General features: G+C 45.4%; 1 long non-coding RNA gene across 2 annotated transcripts; it reads left to right on the forward strand.

The window, feature by feature from the left end:
- The first annotated feature begins 2,085 nt into the window (after nt 1–2,085).
- Nucleotides 2,086–19,117, forward strand: LOC140526666 (uncharacterized). Of its 2 annotated transcripts, none has more exons than XR_011974478.1 (3): nt 2,086–2,394; nt 2,676–2,803; nt 18,950–19,117. It is a non-coding gene; the product is annotated as an uncharacterized lncRNA (long non-coding RNA). The 2 variants fall into 2 exon arrangements; XR_011974476.1 differs by having other exon boundaries at nt 2,132–2,275.
- Nucleotides 19,118–21,065: the final 1,948 nt, after the last annotated feature.

Here is a 21,065-nt window from a genome sequence, read left to right on the forward strand (position 1 = left end):
AACAATTTATCAAAGATTTGCCAGTCTTAGTGAGGTACAAGTTCAGTATGCATTAGCAGAGTCCTCATGCCCTGCACTGGGAGGCAGAGCTCTCAGGAGGAGCCAGGTGGTCATCCCTCTGTGCTCTGCCTTTTTCAGATAATAGGGTGGTTTATTCCATGAGCTGCTTGTTGGGTAGACTGAGATATCAGTCCCATTTGGGATATGGGTTGGACTGTCTGACCATGGAAGTCCCTCCTTAATCTCAAAACCTGTGTCTCTGTGTGTCATCTTAACTTCTAATCCAGACTTCTTCCAAATGCTAAATTTTAATCACATGTCATGCCAGGTGTTCCCAAAGCATTAGTGCAGCTTGAAGTTTTTTCATAGTATAAAAGTGCACCAAGACTTTCGGGACACTGTCTACTAGCCACAGCCTAAAGTATCACATCCATGAATTTGTGCACAGACGGAGTCCAGGCTATATAGTCATCGTGATAACGGGTATTGTGTTAGAGACAAAATAAATGAAGGGCACTGGAAATAGCACACTGAAGCAGGGATTATTTTGGTGACCAAGTTCAGTGAGGTTGGGTCATTGACTCCATGGGAGCTGGCAGGCAGGAGCTGTGCTCAGGGTCCCCTGGGGATGCCTACGACTTTATGGCAAAGGACCAAGAATTCAGTCCTTAGGATGGAGGTTCCCTAACCACCCTTCATGCCAGGATTCCCCTCCAGTCATTCAATGTAATGTTCTTATTTCCCAGGTGATAAAGGGAGGACCAGAGTATTTGAATGGTGTGTTTGAAGCCATGCAGGCAGAGAACAGTAAAAGGAAGAGTTTATAGTAGGAGCCAGATTCTCCAGTGCTCGCTCTGACTGTTAAGCACTTCAACCAAAGGTTTCAGACCCCAACAGCAGCATTGCAAAGGTGGGGATCAGGAAGGGCAGGGGGCCTCCCCTGCATTGGCAGCATCACAGCACAGAATCTGAGGATGCCAGGTGCTCTCACTGGGGTGCTCTGTAGTATTTCTCTGGGCTGTGTGTGTGTTCTGGTCTGAGCTGTTCTCTGCCTGAGGTCTTAGGTGTCAAGAACCACAGGGCACCCGTGGGCTCACTCTGCCAACTTTGACTGTGCCCTGGACAAGGCCTTCTGAGTCTTTCCCATGCTCTGATGCAAGCCTGTAGCAGAAGTCAGGGGTCTTGGTGATTTGTGCTGGGAATGCCGAGTCTACCTGACTTCTTCCCCCACATCATTCCATAGAGCAAATGGAAAACCAAGTCTGAAGCAGGTTCCCATGGTGATTCAATGGGAGAAAGTCTCCTGTGGGGCCCTAAGCTTAAAACATAGAACATCAGAGTTGGGAGAGGCCTTAGAACAGAGAGCAGAGAAAGTCAGAGCTAGGAGACCTTGGCATGAGGTCAGTGCATTTTTTGAGCTGAGAGACTTTAGAACATAGAATGTGGAGCATCAGAGCTGGTAGAGATCTAGGCACACCAATGTCTAAGTGAGTAATTGTCCTCCCTCACTCTTTTTGCAGAGGACAGCCTAGCAGCCCAGGGCAGGGCGGGGACTTGTCCATGGCCCCACGGCCGGGAAGGGGCTAGCTGTTCCCTCCCGGATCCCACCCAAGAGCTGCCTGGGCCTGCTCAGTTTCCCTGCAGAAGCAGAGGCAGAGCAGGCCTCCCTCATTAATTGTTCCAGGCACCCCCTTCATCATCCCCCACTCTGATCATTAAGAAGACCTTCAGAAGTCTTAGAGGAAGCCTGGCCAAAACTCTTCAGCTGGAGCTCTGGGAGCGGAAAGAGAAAACAAGATCTGCCAGGCATTTCCCATTACCCAGGCCTCTTTTATTGGCAGCTCAGTCACAGCTACGGTTAATTGGCTCTAATGAACACTTTCAGCTCAGCAGTCTTCTACCTGTAGCTGAATGGCCTCTGATGTTGGGGAGGGGGAGAAGAAACACCAAACAAACTTATTTGTGACCTGGGTTTTCCATCTCCAGCTCCCTGATCAGACTCCCTGCAAGAAGACAGGGTCAACGAGACCTGTGCTGAGTTCACTCAGTCATCACTCACTTACTCATTAATTTACTCATTCATTCATTCGACAGATTACTGAGCCCTAATGTGGGTTCAGCCTTGGAGGAGTGGTGGAAATACAGCAGGAGAGGCAGTGTGGTATAAGAGGAGGAGTCCTGCCACTGTAGCTAGGGGACATGGGTTCAGAGTCTGCTCTTGGGTGACCTTGGCCAAGCTGCTTCTTCTCAGTCCGTTCGTCTTTCCAAAGTCAAGGTCAGAAGAACTGACCCCTAAAGGGCCTTTCAGCTGTGAACCTCATGGGCCTGTGCACAGCCCTACAGCACAGGTCCCCCAAGCTCATCTCAAAGTTGGCCCAGAACTCTAAAAGAGGGGTGAGCAGGGCCTATCTTGCTTTTGGTATCCCTGGGAGAAGCTGATAAAGCTCATTCAGGGAAAGCAGGCACATACTGACTGACTGTCCTGACAGTTTAGGTGCGCATTAAGGGGTGGACAGAGGCTAGGGGACAGTAGAGAAAACAAACCTAGACCACAAGGTCACTCCTTGGGAAGGGAGCAGAGTGCTGAAAACATGGCAGAAGACACGGAAGTGGGTGAAGTCAATGAGGCCTCCAGCTGTTGGCTTCCAATTTTAACCAGTTATTTTCACAAATAGACAGAGGAGTACACAGGAAGCTGGCCTTGGAGTCAGGAAGACCTCTGACCCATGATGGCTCTGGGAGCCTGGGAAGTCCTGGAAACTCTGAGCAGTCCATGGAGCTCTCTAAGGTGCCAAGGGACCAGGTAAGTGTCACCTTGCTTAGGGAGAGGGAGTTTCCACTTGTCAGTGACCACAGACATGGTCTGCTTGCTTCCTGGGGGCTTGGGTCAGTCATCTTTACACAGTTCAGGGTCCCGGTTCTCCACTGTCCTCATAACTGGTATGTGCAAGTTTTAGGCAATCTAATGACCTTTCACAAAAGTGAGTTGTTTCACAAATGCTGAGAAAGAACAAGGCCTAGGGAAGAGTAAGACCTGGGCCCTGATCTCAAAATATCGCAGTCTAGAAGGAGAGAAGAGATGATACTTCACTAGCCTGGCTGCTCCCTCCATCAATGGAGATCACAACCTTTCTGAGACTTGGTCAATGAACAGGAAAGATGCTGTGGGACTTCTGGGGAGGAGCCAAGATGGTGGAGTAGAAAAAAAAACAGTCAAGTTCTGCCAACATTCCCCTCCAAACCACCTTAAATGATACCTCAAATCAAGTTCTGGAGTGGCAGAGCCAACAAAGGGTCACAGGGAGACCTCTTTCCAGACTAAGACAACATAGGGGGTCAGAAAGAGAGATCTGTGTCATGGGGGAGGAAACTGGCTAGAACCCATGTGGATGAAACACTAGTGGTGGAACCAGGTGGTGTTGACAATCACAGCCTTGGATTTAGGAGCTCTCAAGCCAGAGACAGTAAGAGGACCTGGCAACTGGTCAGGAAGAGATTATAGGTACCACTATATTAGCCCTGGACACAGGACTACTCACTGTTTGACAGCTCCATGGGCTATACCCACTTCTGGGTCATAGTTCAAGGGCAGAGAAGAGCACATTCAGTCAAAGAGGCAGTGAAGCAGTATTACTTCCAGCACCAATGATTTAGCCATAAAGTGTGATATCAGAAGTAAACTAGGGGAGCATGGCAAAATGTACCTGTCAAATCTATAAATAAAGAAAGAGTTTGGGACCAAACAAGAGATGGAGAGGATCATATGAAGTTAAATATATAATTTTGATTACATAAAATTAAAAAGCTTTTACACAAACAAAACTAATGCAGCCAAAATTAGAAGAAAAACAAGAAGTAGGGAAAATTATAGGAAGTTTCTCTGATAAAGACTTCATTTCTCAAATATACAGTAAACTGAGCCAAATTTATAAAAAAATGAGAGAGAGAGAGAGAGAACCATCTTGCAGTTGATAAATGGTTAAAAGATATGAGCAGGCAGTTTTCATAAGAATAAAAGCTATCAATAGCCACATAAAAGTGCTCTAAATCACTATTGATTAGAAAAACACAAATTAAAACAACTCGGAGGTACCATCACACTCTCATGAGATTGACTAATGTGACAGAAAAAGAAAATGACAAACGTTGGAGGAAATATAGAGAAACTGGGACACTGATGCATTGCTGAAGCAGCAAGGTGACTCAGTGGTTAGCGAGTTAGACCTGGAGTCAGAAAGACCTGAGTTCAAATCTGGTCTCAGCCTCTTACTAGCTGTGTGACCTTGGTCAAGTCACTTAAGCTCTGTTTTCTTTAATCCATTGGATAAGGACTTGGCAAACCAATCCAGTATCTTTGCTAAGGAAACCCCATGGATAATGATCCACAAGGTCACAAAGAGTCGGACATGACTGAAAGACTGAACAACGCACTTGTAGGGATGTGAACTAGTTATGAACTCTATAATGTTGGTAGAGCAGTGAAATGATCCAACCATTCTGGAGATCGATCTGTAATGATGCCCAAAAGGCTACAGAATTGTGCACACTCTTTGACCAAGTAATACCACTGGCAGATTTGTATCCCAAAGAGATTTGAAAAAAGGATCCATATGAACAAAAACATTTATAGCAGTTCTGTTTGTGGTGGGAAAGAATTGGAAACTGAAGGGATGTGCATGAATTGGGGAATGGCTAAAGAAGTTGTGGTAGATGATTGATGGATTAGTATTGTGCTATAAAAATGATGAGGGGGATGTTTCAGAAAAACCTGAGAAGCCTTACATGAACTGATGCAAAGAGAAGTGAGTAGAACCAGTAGAATATTATAGGTAGCAACAGCAATATTATATGACAATCAACTGTGAAAGACTTAGCCAGGCAATGATCCAACACAGTTCCAAAGGGCCCGTGAGGAAAGATGGTCTCCATCCCCAGAGAGAACTGTTGAACTGAGTGCCGATTGAAGCATAGTTTGTAAAATTTTATTTTTATTGTTTTATTTTGGGTTTTCTTTTGAAATATGACTGATATGGAAATATTTTTTATATAACTTTCACATGTACAATCCATATCAAATTGCTTGTCTTCTCAAGGAGGGGGGAAGGATGGGAGAAAGGGAGAGAATTTGGAATTCAAAATTTAAAAAAAAATTGTTAATATTTTTCACATGCAATTGGGAAATACTTAACAAAATAAAAAAAAATTAAAGAGTTGCTGTGGCCAAGAACGTCATTCCCTTGGATCTATTACCCCCTCCTCCCATGAAGGAAGGCAGAGCTTCCTGACATGCCTGGGCAAGGAATGGCAGCCGCAGCGCCAGGGACCAAAGGGTGATCAAACTTGGCTTGCAAAGACTGCACATGCTCAGAGTTTCTGTTGACGCAAACTAGCTCTGCTCTACTTTTCAGGTGAAACTCAATAAATCTGAAAACTGCCTTTCTTTTCCCCTCCCCTCCTCCTCTCCTTTCTTCTATTTCTATCCCTAACTCTCTCTTTTTTCTCCTGCAACCAACAGTTCAGTATGCCTGTGAACACTTGCTTATTGCCACAGAGATAGAGGTTCCTAAGATCACTGGGATGGGAACTGGAATGAACCTTCAAAAACCTCTGGTTCCCCTCTCCCCATTTTTCAGAGGAGAAAACTGAGGCTCTAAGATGGGAAGTGACAGCAGGTCAGAGCAGGTCTTGGCCTGGCTCCTGAAAAGGCTCACTTGTCACCCATTCCCTCCAACATGAGCATCCTGGGTACCTGAAAGCTGAAGCCCATCTGGATGGCTCGAGGATGCCCAGTGGGGCTAAAGGGTGATATGATTTAATGGGAGAAAAACGGAAATCAGAATCAGGGGAAGTCAGAGCCAGGGAAGACTTGCCCCACTGCACTTGCTCACTGAGAGACCTTGGCTGAATCATTGCTCCCAGCAGCTCAGTCGCCTCTGGGACCAGCCTCCCTGGGAGCCTTCACAGACCCAAGGGATGGGGTGATGGCTCTCCTCTGGAACTCAAGACCCAGGGACCCAGGGCCTGCTGGGCATCTTCAACTCTCCAGGGGACCTTTGGCTATCAGGTCTGAGACAGACATCTATGGGAGAGTAGGAGATGGGATGCATCAGGCAGGGGGAGTCTGTATCAGGACAGATTAACTTGTGCTTTGGGACTTATCCAGTTGTGATAGATCTCCCCAGCTTGGGACTTTCTCTTCTAAAAAATGGGGCCAATAAAAGCTTTGAGGAAGGAGATCGTGTCTATAAAACACTGTTCTTAGTGACCCTAATGGGCAGCCTTTATACAGCACTCTGAGATTTGCAAAACATGTTACAAACATCTCCCTTGATCCTCACAACAGCTCTGAGAGGTAGGTGCTTTTACTGGCCCCACTTTACAAATGAAAAAACAAACAACCTAGTCGGACAAAGGTTAAGTGACTTAGCCAAGGCCATGCAAGTAGTAAGTACCTAAGGCTAGATCTGAACGCAGCTCTCCTGACTCGAGGCTTCAGCAAACTGACTCCTACGGTCCTCACTTCATTTTATTACAAAGGAAGGAAGCAAGGCTCTGCAAGGACAGTGACTTATCCAAGGTCTCAGACAGAGAAACTGTCAGAATAGCTGCTGAGTCCAGGGTTTCCTTGGTCTTAGACAGGAAATAGATAAACAAACAGATATTCTGTTCTGAACCCAGCAGGGCAAGTGTATGCCATACAGAGGTGTGTGTGTGCACGTGTGTATGTGTGTGGTGCACGTATGTGCTTGTGTGTATACATGACGCACATGTGTGTTTTGTACAGGTGATGTCTGGTATGTGAGGAATCTGGGAATCTCAGCCTTTGACATGCTGAAATATCATTGTCTAAGGAGTTTCTAAAATGGCAGAAATCTCTCCAAGGACTCCAGCTGGGGAGCCCCTGGGGAGGTCTGGCTCCCCTGGTGTAGAAAGTACTGTGGCCTGTACAAGGACTGGCTGGGCATATGCACACACGTGTGGGCTATGTAGAGTGCTCGGCGGACATGTGCTGCGTGTACACGATGTAGGTGCGTTGTCTTCTGCATTTAGGAATGGTGCATAGTGATTATTGTGCTGTGGTGTGGACTTGTGAGCGTTGTGTGTGGTGCTTCTAGGGGTGTGCTATAAGTACGTGTACAGTATGTATGCGTGTTGGACTAAGCAACCTGAAGGCAGTGCCCTGGGGAGGAGAAGGTGGGGGACAGAGCGGAGGAGGAGAAGGAGGGTGGGGGAAGAGAAGGTGATGGAGAGGAAAGGGAAGAGGAGAAGGAGGGGGAAGAAGAGGGAGAGTAGGGGGAGGAGGATGCTTTCACCCTTGGGGGGGCAGTGGACAGGCTCAGGCCAGGCAGGTGACACATCCATGCATGCTTGTATGTGTGCTGGGGCCACGTGGGCCCCCGTCCTCCTGTCTGCAACAGCAGCTTCTCCTCCCAGCTCCTGGACGTCCAGGTTCCAGCATCCCCTGGTCTCCAGGGCTGCTGTGGCAGCAGAGGGGGTCCAGCTTGGGTGGAGAGTGACGGGGCCTGCTCCCTACTGCTTCTGCCTGGGCTGCCCTTCCCTTTGTCCCTGTCCCTGATGCCACCCAGGAAGGAGCTGGCAAAGTCAAGGGGGTGCGAGCTGCTGGCCTTCTCAGCCTTCCCAGACTGGCCCCTAGACATCAGCACCCTCTAGGGGTCAGTGGAGACTTGCAGGCTCTTGAAGTATAGAGGTAGGCAGGACACCTGGGTCCCAGGCGAGGAAATGATTCCCTGGGTGCCTGTGGATAAGGTCCTATCTGTCACAAAGCCTCAGTTTCTCCATTTGTAAAATAAGGTCTCACTCAATCAGAATGCAAGTGCGGGAGAGCAGGGCTTGTTTCTCCTTTGCCTTTTCACCCCTGCTGGCCTGGGCACGTACCTAGTGGACTACGTGATGAAGCGGGGGCGTCAAGCCCTTCTCCAACCAACTCCAGCACTGTTTGCACACAAGTGTCATCTCCTGGAAGGAAGGATCTTCCATTTTGTTGTCATCCCTAGAACTGTAATGTCCTAGAGGGAAGGGCCTGGTTCACTCTGGTCTCTGTGTCCCCAGCACTTAGCTAATTGTACATAGGGTTTTTCCTGACAGCCCTGTATTTTCTGGGCAGCTTCGGCCAGTTCTGCCTTCTGGACCCAGCCATAGTCTGCTGATATTTGAGGGAAAGTCTTTGACCTACATAAATGTGGTCAGCTAGCTTGCGGCCCCCAAGCCTTGTCCACTCAGTGGCTCCACGTCTTTCAACAGACCCTCAACAGGAATGAGCTGGAGACTGTCCCCACCTCTTTGGGGAGGTCTGCAGGCCTTTCTGAAAGATGACCCCAGGTCTGAAAAAATGTGGCATGGCCAGGGCAGATATGAAATAATCAACCAATGGATCCATTAGATTCCTATTGATGAGGCCCCTGCTGATGGGCACTGAGCCACATCTGGTGGGACAGAGGGGAGCTTAAAATTTAACCCAAACAGGCCTCAATAGAAGGAGGCTGGAAACAGAATGGAGACTAGGAAATCTGGGGAAGGAGGAAAGCACTGCCAGCTGGGGGAAGGGGGAGTCAGCAAAGGCTTCCTGGAGGTGGGGGTGGGGGTGCTCTGAATCTAGAGGCACCCAGGGGTTCCAAAAGCTACAGATGAGGAGGAAAGGCATGCTGGGGAGGGCACAGTCAGTGCAAAGGCAAGAGAGATCATACGTGTGTGTGTGTGTGTGTATGTGTGTGTGTGTGTGTGTGTGTGCAGTGTGGGTGTGTGAGTATGTTGTGAGAGTGTATGTGAATAGTTGCATTGAGAGTATGTGTGATTGAGTGTGTGTGTTGTGAGGTATTTATGTGTGTGATTTTTGGAGATGCTCATGAATTATTCCTTTACTAATAAGTTCTGCAGGTATTCAAGGAGTCAGAGTCTTATAGGACTGTGCCTGTGTTTATGTGTCCGGTCATCGTCTTGTTTCCGTCTTTTGCACATATCTTTTTGATAGTCTGTTGGTTAGAGAGGTCCTGGTGCATCCACACAATCTCTTCAGACGTATCCTCCCCTTTCCTCTTCCTCAGAATTGTTTTCTGCATGCCTTTTCCCATCCTTCAGGGGCTGAGTTCTTCTATAGAATTTTAATTCCGGGTTCTCCACCTAATATTTCTCTGAAACTTTCTCCAAATCTAGGAAATGCCAGACCATGTGCCCTGCTTTCCTCTCCTCTATCCCAAATCCAGATTGGAATAGAAACTGCGTATGCCTCCCCTCCCAATAACATTTTACTAATGACTCATATTCACCTTCAGTTTCATATGCTTCATCTGCCTGGAGCAGCCAAATCTTTCTATGAGATAGGAATAGTTATTATTAGCCCCATTTTATAGAAGAGGAACTGAGGCTCGGAGACATCAGGTGATTTACCCATTATCGCCTAGCTAGGAGGTGTCCGAGGTGGGATTCGAACCCAAGTCTTTCCTGACTCTTTAACTCTCATTTGTTGTCTTTCACAGGAGCATGAATCCAGACTAATAAGGGACATTTAAGGGTATCTAGTCCAATCCCTTTCTTTTTAAATGAAGAAAACTGATTCCCAGGAAAATGACATAATCAGTGTGAGGTCACACAGGGCACAAATGCCAGTGTGCTAAACCTGGGCATCATGCCTCCTAGTCAGATCTCTTTCACTCTAGACCAAGAGTCAATAATAACTGATAAACATTTATTAAGCACACCTAGTAGGTGTCAGGCAAATCACACAGCACAGAAGCAGAGAACCTCATGTAGGCCAGGGTCATCAATAGCATTTTATTCCGTGTTCTACTTAGCTCAGAAATATCCTAGATCACAGCTCTGATGGTTGGGCATCTGACATCTGCTTAAATATGCCATCTCCTAGGCATGAGTCTGCTGGACAGTTCTGATGCTTGGTTCTTGTTTGAATCCAAATCTGCCTCTCTCTTTGGCTAAGTAAATAAGACTCATCTTCCACCTTCCACGTGATAGCCAGTTCTATTTTTGAAGAGGGAGACATAGTCTTCCCAAGTCTTATCATTTCCAGGCTAGATATAACTTTCTTTGATCCCTTCCCCCATCTTTTTTTTTTTTTTAATCTGTGTCCTGAGCCAGCACATAAAAGCCCAGAATCATGAAATAACAACATTAGGAGAGACTGAAACCCTGATCAGAGAAAACCAGAACTGGGAGGGACTGTAGAGTTGAGAACAGAGGATGATGGAACCCAAAGGGCCTTAGAACCTAGAATACAGAATGTCAGAGCTAGAAGGACAAACATAGAGAGCATCTTATTTTAACTCTCACATTTTACAGAGGAGAAAACTGAGTCACAAGAAGGGAGTGTCTTGTTGACACAGATGACTTGATGGTCTTGATTAGAGCCCAGGTCTCCTGAATTTCCATCCATTAGCTCCATGAATCCTTGATTGGTTCTAGATCCACTTTGTGTAGCCCCCTGTTGCCCTGCTTGAACTCCTGATAGGTTTCTGGTGGTATAGTTATGAGTAACACAAATCGGTGCCCTCGGTGCCCAAACAGTGTCAGCCAGACTCCTGGTAGTAGATGACCAGGACCTCCCAGGTCGGGAGCTAGTTCCTTCCCTTTAGCCAAGCTGAGTCTAGCCCCTTTCTGGGATGATTAAGGAGAGAGACAAAAGAGGAGCAGTAGCATTAATTTGAGATATTCCTGCCAGAGATAACTTCTCTGATTTATTATAATCCCCTTGGAGGCAGATGTGGAGCCTCCACAGGGGAGATGAAAGTTGCTTTGCCCAAGCCCAGAAAAGGCCCTGGGAAACTGTCTGCTCTGATCTCTTCATTTGACAGAGGGTATGTGAAAGAGAGTGACTGGGATCATGGGATTTTTGAAGCTGAAAAAGGTCCTTTGAAGAGGGAAACAAGAAAGCCAGTAAGCTGGGGGAAGCTCTTTAGAACAGAGAATGGCAGAGTTGGGAGGAGCCTTAGAACACACGGAGAACATCAGAACTGGGAGAGGCCATTGATCATAGAACAAAGAATGGTGTGGCTGGGAGGGGCCCTAGAACATAAACTATTCAATCTAGGGGGGGCTTTAGAACATAAATCAGAGAATGTTGTAACATTGGAGGTGTTCCATAACCCAGACCCACTGACAGGACCTAGTACAACCTTTGCATTTTATGAAATGGGATACTGAGGCTCAGTGATTTCCTCACAGAGCTCAGACACCAACGTAGATCATCTGTCTCCTAGGCCAGGAACCTTTCTATCTTTCCATACCATTTCAAATCAATTTTATTACTCTGTATTGGGGTCATATGATTATAAGCTTTTAAAAGATGAAGACCATTCACCCCCCCCATACTTGTACAGATGAGTAAACTGAGGCCAAGAGAGGCAGTACCAGCTCATACAGATGATTAAAAAAGCAGAATCAGAATATGTCTCTGTCAATGAATGATAGCCTTGGAGAGTTTAGTTCCCTCGCTGCCCAGGGAAGGGCATTGTTTCTGTTTTCTACTGATTCCAGGGACATTTCTCTGGGTTTGCTTTAGCCCTGAGCTCATGAGGACAATGCACAGTTTTTCTTGAACTTCTGGGGAATCCTCACTCAGATGCAAAAGGCAGAGAGGTAGGTATGGTTGGGCTATCTCAAGGTCAAATACACTTGGGGCCCTTACAAACCATCTTATCTGCACCCCCTCCCTCCATTTAGTTCTTTAGAGAAAACCAACTTAGGACCTCACAACCGATCAATAGCAAAATTAAGATTTGAACCCAGGTCCTGGCTCACCAATTCCAATGTTCTTTCTACTCCAACACAAGGCCACCCTCAAATAGAGGACTTTTTTTTTGTATTATCAGACTTTAAATTGTTTTAGCCCTCATCTAAAGTTTTGAGTTCCAAACTGTATCCCTCCTTCCCTCTGGCCCCTCTCCCCTCTCTGAGACAGTAAGCAATCAGATACAGGTTACACGTGTGCAATCCTGTAAAACATTTCCATAATTAGTCATTTCGTCCAAGAAGACTCAAATAAACGAAAAAAAGAAAGAAAGAAAGTGAAGAACAGCCTGCTTCAGTCTGTATTCAAGCAATCTAAGTTCTTCCTTTGGAGGGGGATGGTCTGCTTCCTTATGAATCCTTTGGGATTGTCTTGGATGCTCATATGCTGAGAAGAGCTAAGTCATTCACAGTTGATCACTTATACTGTTGTGGTTGCTACGTACAACATTCTCCTGGTTTCGTTCACTTCACTTTGTATCAGTTCATGTAAGTCTTTCCAGGTTTTTTTGAAATCATCCTGCTTGTCACAGCATAATGACATTCCATTACAATCATATGCCACAGTTTATTTAGCCATTCCTCAATGGGTGGACATCCCTTTCTAATGCTTAGACACCACAAAAAGAGCTGCTATAAATATCAAACAGAGTTTTTTAAAAAAAATAGATGATAGCTGGTGCTTCCACATCTCACTTGGAGCTCTGGATGTCCAGCAGGTCAAATGGGGGTGAAGAGCCTGGTAGATAGCCTTTCCATAACACCAGTCCTGCTTCTGGGGAGATCACTACTGTGATAGACTTCTGACCCATGTGAAGGAAGGCTGGGTCAGTACACCAAGGAAAGGAGAGAAAGGACCAATGAAGGAGGAAGGAAAGGAGGAACTGACAATAACTAATATGTCTTTTGAAGGATGTTCACCTAGGTCATGCTTACTGATAGTCTCCCCCAAGGCTGGATCCACTTCTCTTCTCTCTGTATACTATCTCACTTGGCAATCTCATCCTCTCCTTTAGGTTCAATTATCATGTCTGTGCTGATGATTTCTAGCCCTAATTTTTCTCCTGAGTCCTAGTATCTCATCACCAATTTTAAGTCAAAGTCTAACCCTGTTGGATATTTCAAACTGGTTTTCTCAATGACATCTCCAACTCAGCACAACTAAAACTGAGCACATTATTTTCTCCCCAAGCCCCTCTCCAAACTTCCCCATTCCTTTTGAGGGTTACTGCCATCTTCCGAGCTGCCCAGGCTCACAATCTCAGATGTCATTTTGTACTCCTCATTCTCTCCTCCTAGGAGATCATGACTTCCTTGAGAGCAAGGACTGTTCCTGTTTGCTTTAGTATCCTCTGTGCTTAGCATACAGTAAATAAATGTTTGTTGACCTGATTTAACCCATAACACACAGCCAGTCCTTTGCTGTTTCTTATTCCTGCCTGTATGGCATCTCTCATGTGTGTCCCTTCTCTCCAGCTCCTTAGTTCAGCCCCTAGGGCATCCCTTGTCATTGGGAAGACTGGGATAACCTATTATTTGGTCTCCCTTCTCTAAGCCTCTCCCTCCCTCTCCAATTCTTCCTCCACATAATCATAAAATCGATTTCCCTAATGGGCAGATCTGATCGTGTCCTTCAACAGCAGTGAATCCTGCTTACTTTGAGGATCAAATGTAATCTCCTCTGTCTGGCATATAAAGCTCTTCACAATCTGGCCCTCGAATCTTTCCCAGCTTCCTGAATATGCACTGCAGCCCAGTCCGACCAGATGCTTTGATCCACATGCAGGATATTCCATTTCCTAGCTTCCTCAGTGCCTTGCTCTTGTGTCCTATGCCTGAGATACTCTCCCTCCTTGCCACTCCTTCAGAGAATCCTTGCTTCAGCTCGAACATCAGCTGCTGTGCTCACCCTCCCCACACCACCTTTTATGTTTTTTGTAAACTTTGCATATGTACTTATGGAAGAGAGTTGGTCTTTAAATTCACCCTGCTGCCCTTCCTAGAGAACCCAGAATTTAATCATTCACAGTAAGGAGCTGATAACAAGGTGTTAAACTAGCTGTAAAAATGTGGTCACACCCAGTGATCTCTTGGCAAGTAAGAACAATTTTCTTAACTGAATTTGAAAGCAAGCCTGGCCAATGGCCAAGAAAAGGTTGGTCACACCCGCTGCAGCCTTTCAAGGATGATTAAACTCTCAAGAGTGAGTCAGTTTGAGTGAATCCAGGCCAGGTGCAGATTTGGGAAAGAGATACCTGTTCCTGTATCCTAGGAGGGGTGGATGTAGGGTTGAGGTGGATTTTCTCCCCCAATCAGAGTAGTTGGTTGCCCATTAAGAGATAACCCCAGTAGTCATTTGCAAATTTGTCCATTTGAGTGAATACAGGCAGGAGCTAGAAGCCAAACAAGAGATACAGACTCTCCAAGTAGACACAGACACAGACATAGGCACAGATACAGACATAGATACAGATACAGACATAGACACAGACAAGCAGTGAGTGACTTAAGGAAAGAAGCAGTGAGTGATTCAAGGAGGGAAGCAGGGAGGGAGAGGGAGAGAGAAAGAGAGAGAGAGAGAGAGAGAGAGAGAGAGAGAGAGAGAGAGAGAGAGAGAGAGAGAGAGAGAGAAAGAGAGGGCTGAATAAGGTGAAAGGCCATACTGCAGAGGGTTTAGAAGACAGTAAGAAAGAAATGGAGACATACAGATGGTGTAGGTTGAGTAGATGGCCTGCTCAAAAAGTTTAGACTCTAAAGGGAGAGGAGCAGATCTAGAGCTAGAGTTAGGAATAGATGAATCAAGTGAGAATTTTTCAAGAAAGAGGAAGACTGACATGTCTGTAGGCATCAGGAAATTAGGCAGTAGACAGGAAGAGAAGGAAGATAGATGAAAGACTTGGGTTGGTAGAGGAGGGCAATGTGCTGGAGAATACAGGATGGAATGAGGAATATCCCCTTGGCCATATAAAAGGGTTTGCCTTGCCAAGGGAAGGGCACAGGTCTAAGTAGGGTGAATGTGGGATGAAGAGAAGGGGAAAAAGGAGAGCTCTCGATGAATAATAGCTCTCTCTCTCTCTCTCTCTCTCTCTCTCTCTCTCTCTCTCTCTCTCTCTCTCATACATAGTGAGAGTCTCAGCTGACCAGGGAGTAGGAGAGAAGGTACCTTGGGGGGTTTGAGGTGAAATGAGAATGTTTGATCCTCTCTGACCATGGCCATTGAAGTCACACCGTTTGAAAGGATCTTGTCTTGCTCTAATTGAATTTCTTTACCTCTTCATCCTCCACAGCAGAAGCCCATGGCTCCTGAGCAGTGGGCATTTGGGGGTGTTGGTTTGAAAAGACTCATAGTGTGATGTGCGATGAGATGATTTTTCTCATTCTGTACTCTGTTGTTGCCTATGGCCAAGCACATCCAAATGCTCCGGGCCCATGCCATCATTAGCTGCTCCAGGGAGAACCTTTGACCCTTCCTTCCTTTGCTCCAACTCCCTCCTGCTCTCAGACTTCATTGCAAACAAGAATATCAACACTGGATGGTTGGATAGATCCTCAGGCAAAGATGCTCTGTTTAGGTGATTTACAGTTGAATTAACGAAGGCAAAGGTAGTTCTTGCTTTTTATTGTGCTTAGTACAATGTGTGGAACATAGTAGGCATTTCCTCAATGTTTGTTGACTGACCAACAGACCCTCTCCCTCTTTGAATAGATTCTGAAGAGGAATTGAGCCCCCAAGTCAGAGAAGGCTTGGAGCTTCCTCAAGGCTAACCTTTCAGGATATAAAGGAACTGTGAGAAGATTCTTTTCCTCTTTGTTTCCTTCCTTCTTCAACCCTCAGTCAGAATGCCTTCAAAGCACATGCAAATTATTTGAAAAAAGGAAAAAAATACAGTAACTGGAAAGTAGGACTAGACTTTGCGAATTATTGATATATTCTCAATCATTGTTGGAGATGATATCTGAGTGTTCCTTTCCCACCCTTGCCCCCAGTGTCTGGTATCCTTCTCTTTTTCATATATCTGAAAATGAAGTCTCCCTGCTCTCAAAACGTTGTCACCTCCACCATAGGCCAACACTAGATACAGGTTGTCCCAAAAGTCTTAGTGCAGTGTTGAACTTTATGCCTTAAAACTTCTCTGAGACATTTGGGACACAGTGTAGCTGGTTGGGTCTAGCTTTTTTCTGGGTGTCACTGCCAGATTTTAAGATTTTTTTGATGAGAAAGGAGAAAGGAAGATCAGAGTGCAAATTCCACGTAAGATATGAACTAGCTGGGTGACGCTGGTGCAAGTCATTTAATCTCACTGTGCCTCAGTTTTCTCATCCTTAAAATGTTATTTCCACTTTGGGGGCTATGATGTTTAAATCTAAATGTGGTGACTTCACTGCCCATAATGGAAAAGGTTTTTTTTTTTTTTTTGCAGAAATTTCAGCAGATCTTTTCCATTTTTCATCTCTTTTTTATCCGTCCAGTTTCATCCTTAAATGCTTTTGAGTTGTTCAGAATTAAGAGAGCCTCTTGCCAGGTTTTCTGTAAATTTATTATTCCTTAAATTCTTTTTTTATGAATCAGTTTCTCCTATAATCTTCCATGATTCTTATTTGTTAAGATTTTTGTCTTTGACTATGTCTTAGGTCAACATTGCCCTTGGCTACCATATTTGAGCCTAGACATAACTTCAGCCAGAAAACTCGTTTATGGGGATACATACAGGAGACAGTGGAGTTTAGTGGAGTTAAATAGAGAGTCTCAGAACTGGGCTAAAAATGTCAAATACCCAAGGATAACACTGGGCAGGCATAGGCAGGTCCTAAATAAAAGATGCAGGGTTTAGGGTGGTCTACAAACTCCCTGTGAGTCATCGGTAAAGTATGGCAGTCAAAAAATGAATGGGAATCAAGGCTTCATTTTGAGAGGTGTCTTGTGTTTAATAAGCGAGATGATACGTCCACTGTTGTCTGACCTGGCAGTTGGAAAAATATGATAAAATAGTGTATAATATTATGTGATATGACATGATATATGCTCTGTGTTTCATCCTGTATATCATAGCATATATTCGGTTTTATTCTATCGTGTTATGCTATGTTATGTTATGGTATCTAATGCATACACACACAATCCATAGCTTTCTATCTCTTCCATAATAATACAATGAGAGGTTTTATCGAAAGTTTTGCTAAAATCAAGGTGAACTATCTCTAGAGCATCCCCCTCAGCTGCCAGTGGAGTAGCCTTGCCCAAAAAGGAAATGAGGTTAGTCTGGCCTGACCCATTATTGAGGAAGCCAGATGGATTCTTGGTAATCAATGCTTCTGTTGCTAGATGTCTGTAAAGCATCTCTTTAATGATCTGTTCTTGAATCTTTCCAGGAATCAAAGCCAAGTTCCCTGGTCTATAGTTTGTAGAGTCCGTTCCCTTTGTCTCTGTCTCCCTAACTGACGTGTGTGTGTGTGTCTCTCTTTAAATGGAGCCTCTCAATTTGTGGTTCTGTTTTCAGTGATCTTTCAAATATCGCTGAGTCAAGTATTCCATATAACAGGGCCTTTAAACATCCGAAGAACTGTCTTGTGTCAGAGAGGCGAGACTTATTCTGCTTGGCCCCGGAGAGTAGAACTAGGTGGGACCAAGGGGCAGAGTTGTTGACAGTAAGAACTGGGTATTGGATCTATTTCAGAGGCCGTAGATTCTTTACCACTGAATGACTGCAGGGGATATTGTAAAGGATATGACTGGCCAGGTATGAAGTGGACTTAATGACTTCTGAGGCCTTTTGGATTCTGACACCCTAGGATTCTTTACTCTCCAACCATGTCCTTGGCAGCCGTCTGACTGAGGAGTGTGGACCTCCATGATGCCCTTTCCCTACTGCCAACTACCTAGGCTGGGAACCAGAATCTAATCAGTGCTGCCATTGCTACTGCAAAAGCATCTACTGCCCTGTGGCTGCACTCACTATCCTTGTCACTTTAAGGACCAAATCACTTCTCCCTGGCCACCCTTACCTGTGTTGTTGATCATCTCTGTTAGAATTAGGTCACTTCTATATTTTAGCACTTTGCACACAGTCAGTGATTATTGTTCATTCACCCTGTGATTTGTTCTCTCTGTCTCTCTCTCTCCCTCTCTCCTTCCCTCCTCTCTCTCTCTCTCTCTCTCTCTCTCTCTGTCTGTCTGTCTCTCTCTCTCTGTCTCCCTCCCTCCCTTTCTATCTCTCTTGCTCTCTAACGTGACCAACTTGTTGCGTATGCTTTGAAGAGACGTATAAACTCTCTGACCCATCATTTCATTCCATCCATCGCACAGATCTCTGGCTGCCTCTGTTGCCTTTCTTAGAGATGTTTATAGTGGTCATGTAGAATCTTCTGAAATTAAATAAAAAATAAAATTAAATAAATAAACCAGGGAAGGGAAATGGGATGAGAGGATGTATGAATCATGGTAGATGCTAGAATGAAGGAGTCATGTAAACTGAGCCCTATAAGTACTTCACATAATCATTCCTACAGATTGATGATCACAATGCACATGAACCAGCTGAGGGCACAGTCTTTCCTGGTCTCTCTTGAAGAGCCAGGGCACATATCATTAGAGAAATTCTGATGTGTTTTCTCAAAGGCCTGCTTAGCTGTGAGCTACAACTGGCATTTCCACCTGCACCTTCACCACCTTCCTCAGCACCTTCTCCCTAGTGAGGGAGCCCAGAGGTCAGGAGGCAGAGCGCTTCCAACAAAGCCAGAATTTCAGTTTCAACAAATGTCAGAGGGCAGCTAGTTTTCCTGTGCCTAAAATTAGTCTCTAAAACCTCCTCCTGATTTGGTCATCTGGCTTCTGCTTGAAGACCTTCAGAGACAGAGAACTCACTACCTTCCAAATATAGCCCCACTCTACTTCCTTAAGGGAACCGAAGTCTCCCTCTTTGCTACATCCTCCCATCTTCTGCTCCCATGATAGATCTTGTTTTGGTCCCTTGGGACCACGCTCTCTATGGCACCATCATCTTCCCTTCAATTGCTTGACCCTATGCTTTATAACAAGTCCATGACTTGGAGAAAGAAATAATTAGTAAATACCTTTTCATTTGTTTATTCATTTATCCTATGATTTTTTCTTTTTTCTGATGTGACTGGTTTGCTGTGTGTCCTTTGACAAGTTGCTTAACCTCTCTGGCTGACAGGCTTCTCCCACTTGCAGATGACATGGAGCAGCGAGGGAGAAGAGCCAGGACAAGAGAAGACCTTTTGGATCAGAGAGTCAGAATTGAAAGGAATCTTTCCAAGTTCCAGAGTTGGTCTGAACCTCATGAGAAAAAAATCAATATGAAGTCCACAATTATATAAAAAATGGTTTCCTAAACATGAACTGCCTTTGCTGGGAAAAGGTCTCTGGTTGTGACAGAGCAGTGGACCTCCTGCTCTCCAGGTCTGCACCTGTCTCTGGGGGCTGCACCACCCTGCTGGTTGGAGGGGGATGGTTAGTGAGGACTCGCCTTTCAGATTAGTTCTCTAGCCCCTACCTGCCAGCCACATCTTGTCTTCGCTCACTGACCTGTCTTCATGACCTTCACAGTTAGGTGCCCACAGGAAGGACAGGCACGCTTGCATACTGTTAGATAGATTTGCATATGATACGCAGAATCCATGGAGATTCAAGGCATAGAACACACCCCTACCACTCAGCTGTGTACCCAGAGCTGTCTCGATTGGGAATCCAGGACTTCCAGAAAAGATACAATCCACTCCTCCTCTGAGGGTAGAGAAGTGACTTTGATTCATGGATCCAGGAAGGGCAGGAACTAAAAAAGCCCCCCATTTTCTGCATCCTGGTCTTGGCCCTTCTCCCTGGTGGGGGCATCACCCAACACATGCTGGTCTAGGAATCATCCTAACGCACATCTCTGATCAGATCTTTCCTCTTTTCACAAACTTCCATGTTCTCCTAGTGACCTAAAAGAGAAAATACAAACACCTTAGCTTGGCATTCAAGTCCTTCCAAAATCTGACCTTGCTTTCCCACTTCAACCTCCCTGGTTCTTATTTCATTCCCACATCTGAAATGCCTCTCTACCCATCTTTGCTTCTACATGATGAAGTTTTTCTCTTTTTTGAGGCCTCAGTTCCAAGGATTTCTTCCAGAAAACCTCCCCCGTAAAGCCTTCCCCTTCTCCCCCTCCCCACCCCTCACACATCAAGCCAGAAGAGAGGAAGTGTGGTGTAATGGATAGAACACTAAACGAGGTCAGGAAGATCAGAGTTCAAATCCCACATCAGATGAGAAGTAGCTGGAGACCATGGTGCAAGGCACTTAATCCCCTTGTGCCTCAGTTTCCTCATCCTTCAAATGAGGGGAGTTGACCTCTCTGGCCTCGATGGTCCTTTCCAGCTTGAAATCTATGATTCAGTGGATTTTCTTCCCCTGACCCCTCATGGCGTCTTATTTTTCTAGCTCTCATATACTAGCTTTTCAGGGTTTTGTTTTAGCTTTAGTAGTTGACTGAAGCTGACTGAAATTTTTCAGGTTATATGGCAAGAGGAGGTTGTTCTCCAGGAGTTCAAGGATGCCTCCATTGTCCATCTCTATAAAGATAAAGGGAATAGATTGTCCTGCAACAATCACAGGAGGATCTCTCTCTCAGTCACTGCTGGCAAGATTCTTGCTAGAGTCCTCCTTAACAGGCTGATCCTTCACCTGGAAGATGGTCATCTACTAGAGAGCCAGTGTGGCTTCAGAAAGGGCCGAGGAATAGTTGATACGGTGTTTGCTGCCCGACAACTCCAGGAGGAATGCCAGGAGCAGAACAGAGGTCTGTACGCAAAGTTTGTGGATCTGACCAAGGCCTTTGACACGGTTAGTCTTGAGGGCTTATGGAAAATTCTGTCAAAATTTGGTTGCCTGGAGAAGTTCATCAACATTGTACATCAGCTCCATGATGGCATGTTTGCCCAAGTTCTGGATAATGGACAAAGCTCTTGTGCCTTCCCAGTCACCAATGGAGTGAAATAGGGCTGTGTGCTTGTTCCCATGCTTTTTAGTATGATGTTTTCAGCCATGATGTCAAATGCTTTCAATGAGGATAAACAGGCATCAAGGTCAGCTATCATACTGATGATAAGTTCTTCAGTTTGAAAAGGCTACAAGCCAAGACCAAAGTGGAGGGAGTGTTGGTGCATGATTTTCTGTTTGCAGATGATTGTGCACTCAGTGCAGCCTCTGAAGATGAGATGCCACAAAGTATGGATCAATTCTCTGCTGCCTGTGCTAATTTTGCCCTAATAATTAACACCAAGAAAACACAGGTGCTCCATCAGCC

Source organism: Notamacropus eugenii, chromosome 1 (assembly GCF_028372415.1).
Source record: "Notamacropus eugenii isolate mMacEug1 chromosome 1, mMacEug1.pri_v2, whole genome shotgun sequence".
NCBI classification, from domain to species: domain Eukaryota; kingdom Metazoa; phylum Chordata; class Mammalia; order Diprotodontia; family Macropodidae; genus Notamacropus; species Notamacropus eugenii.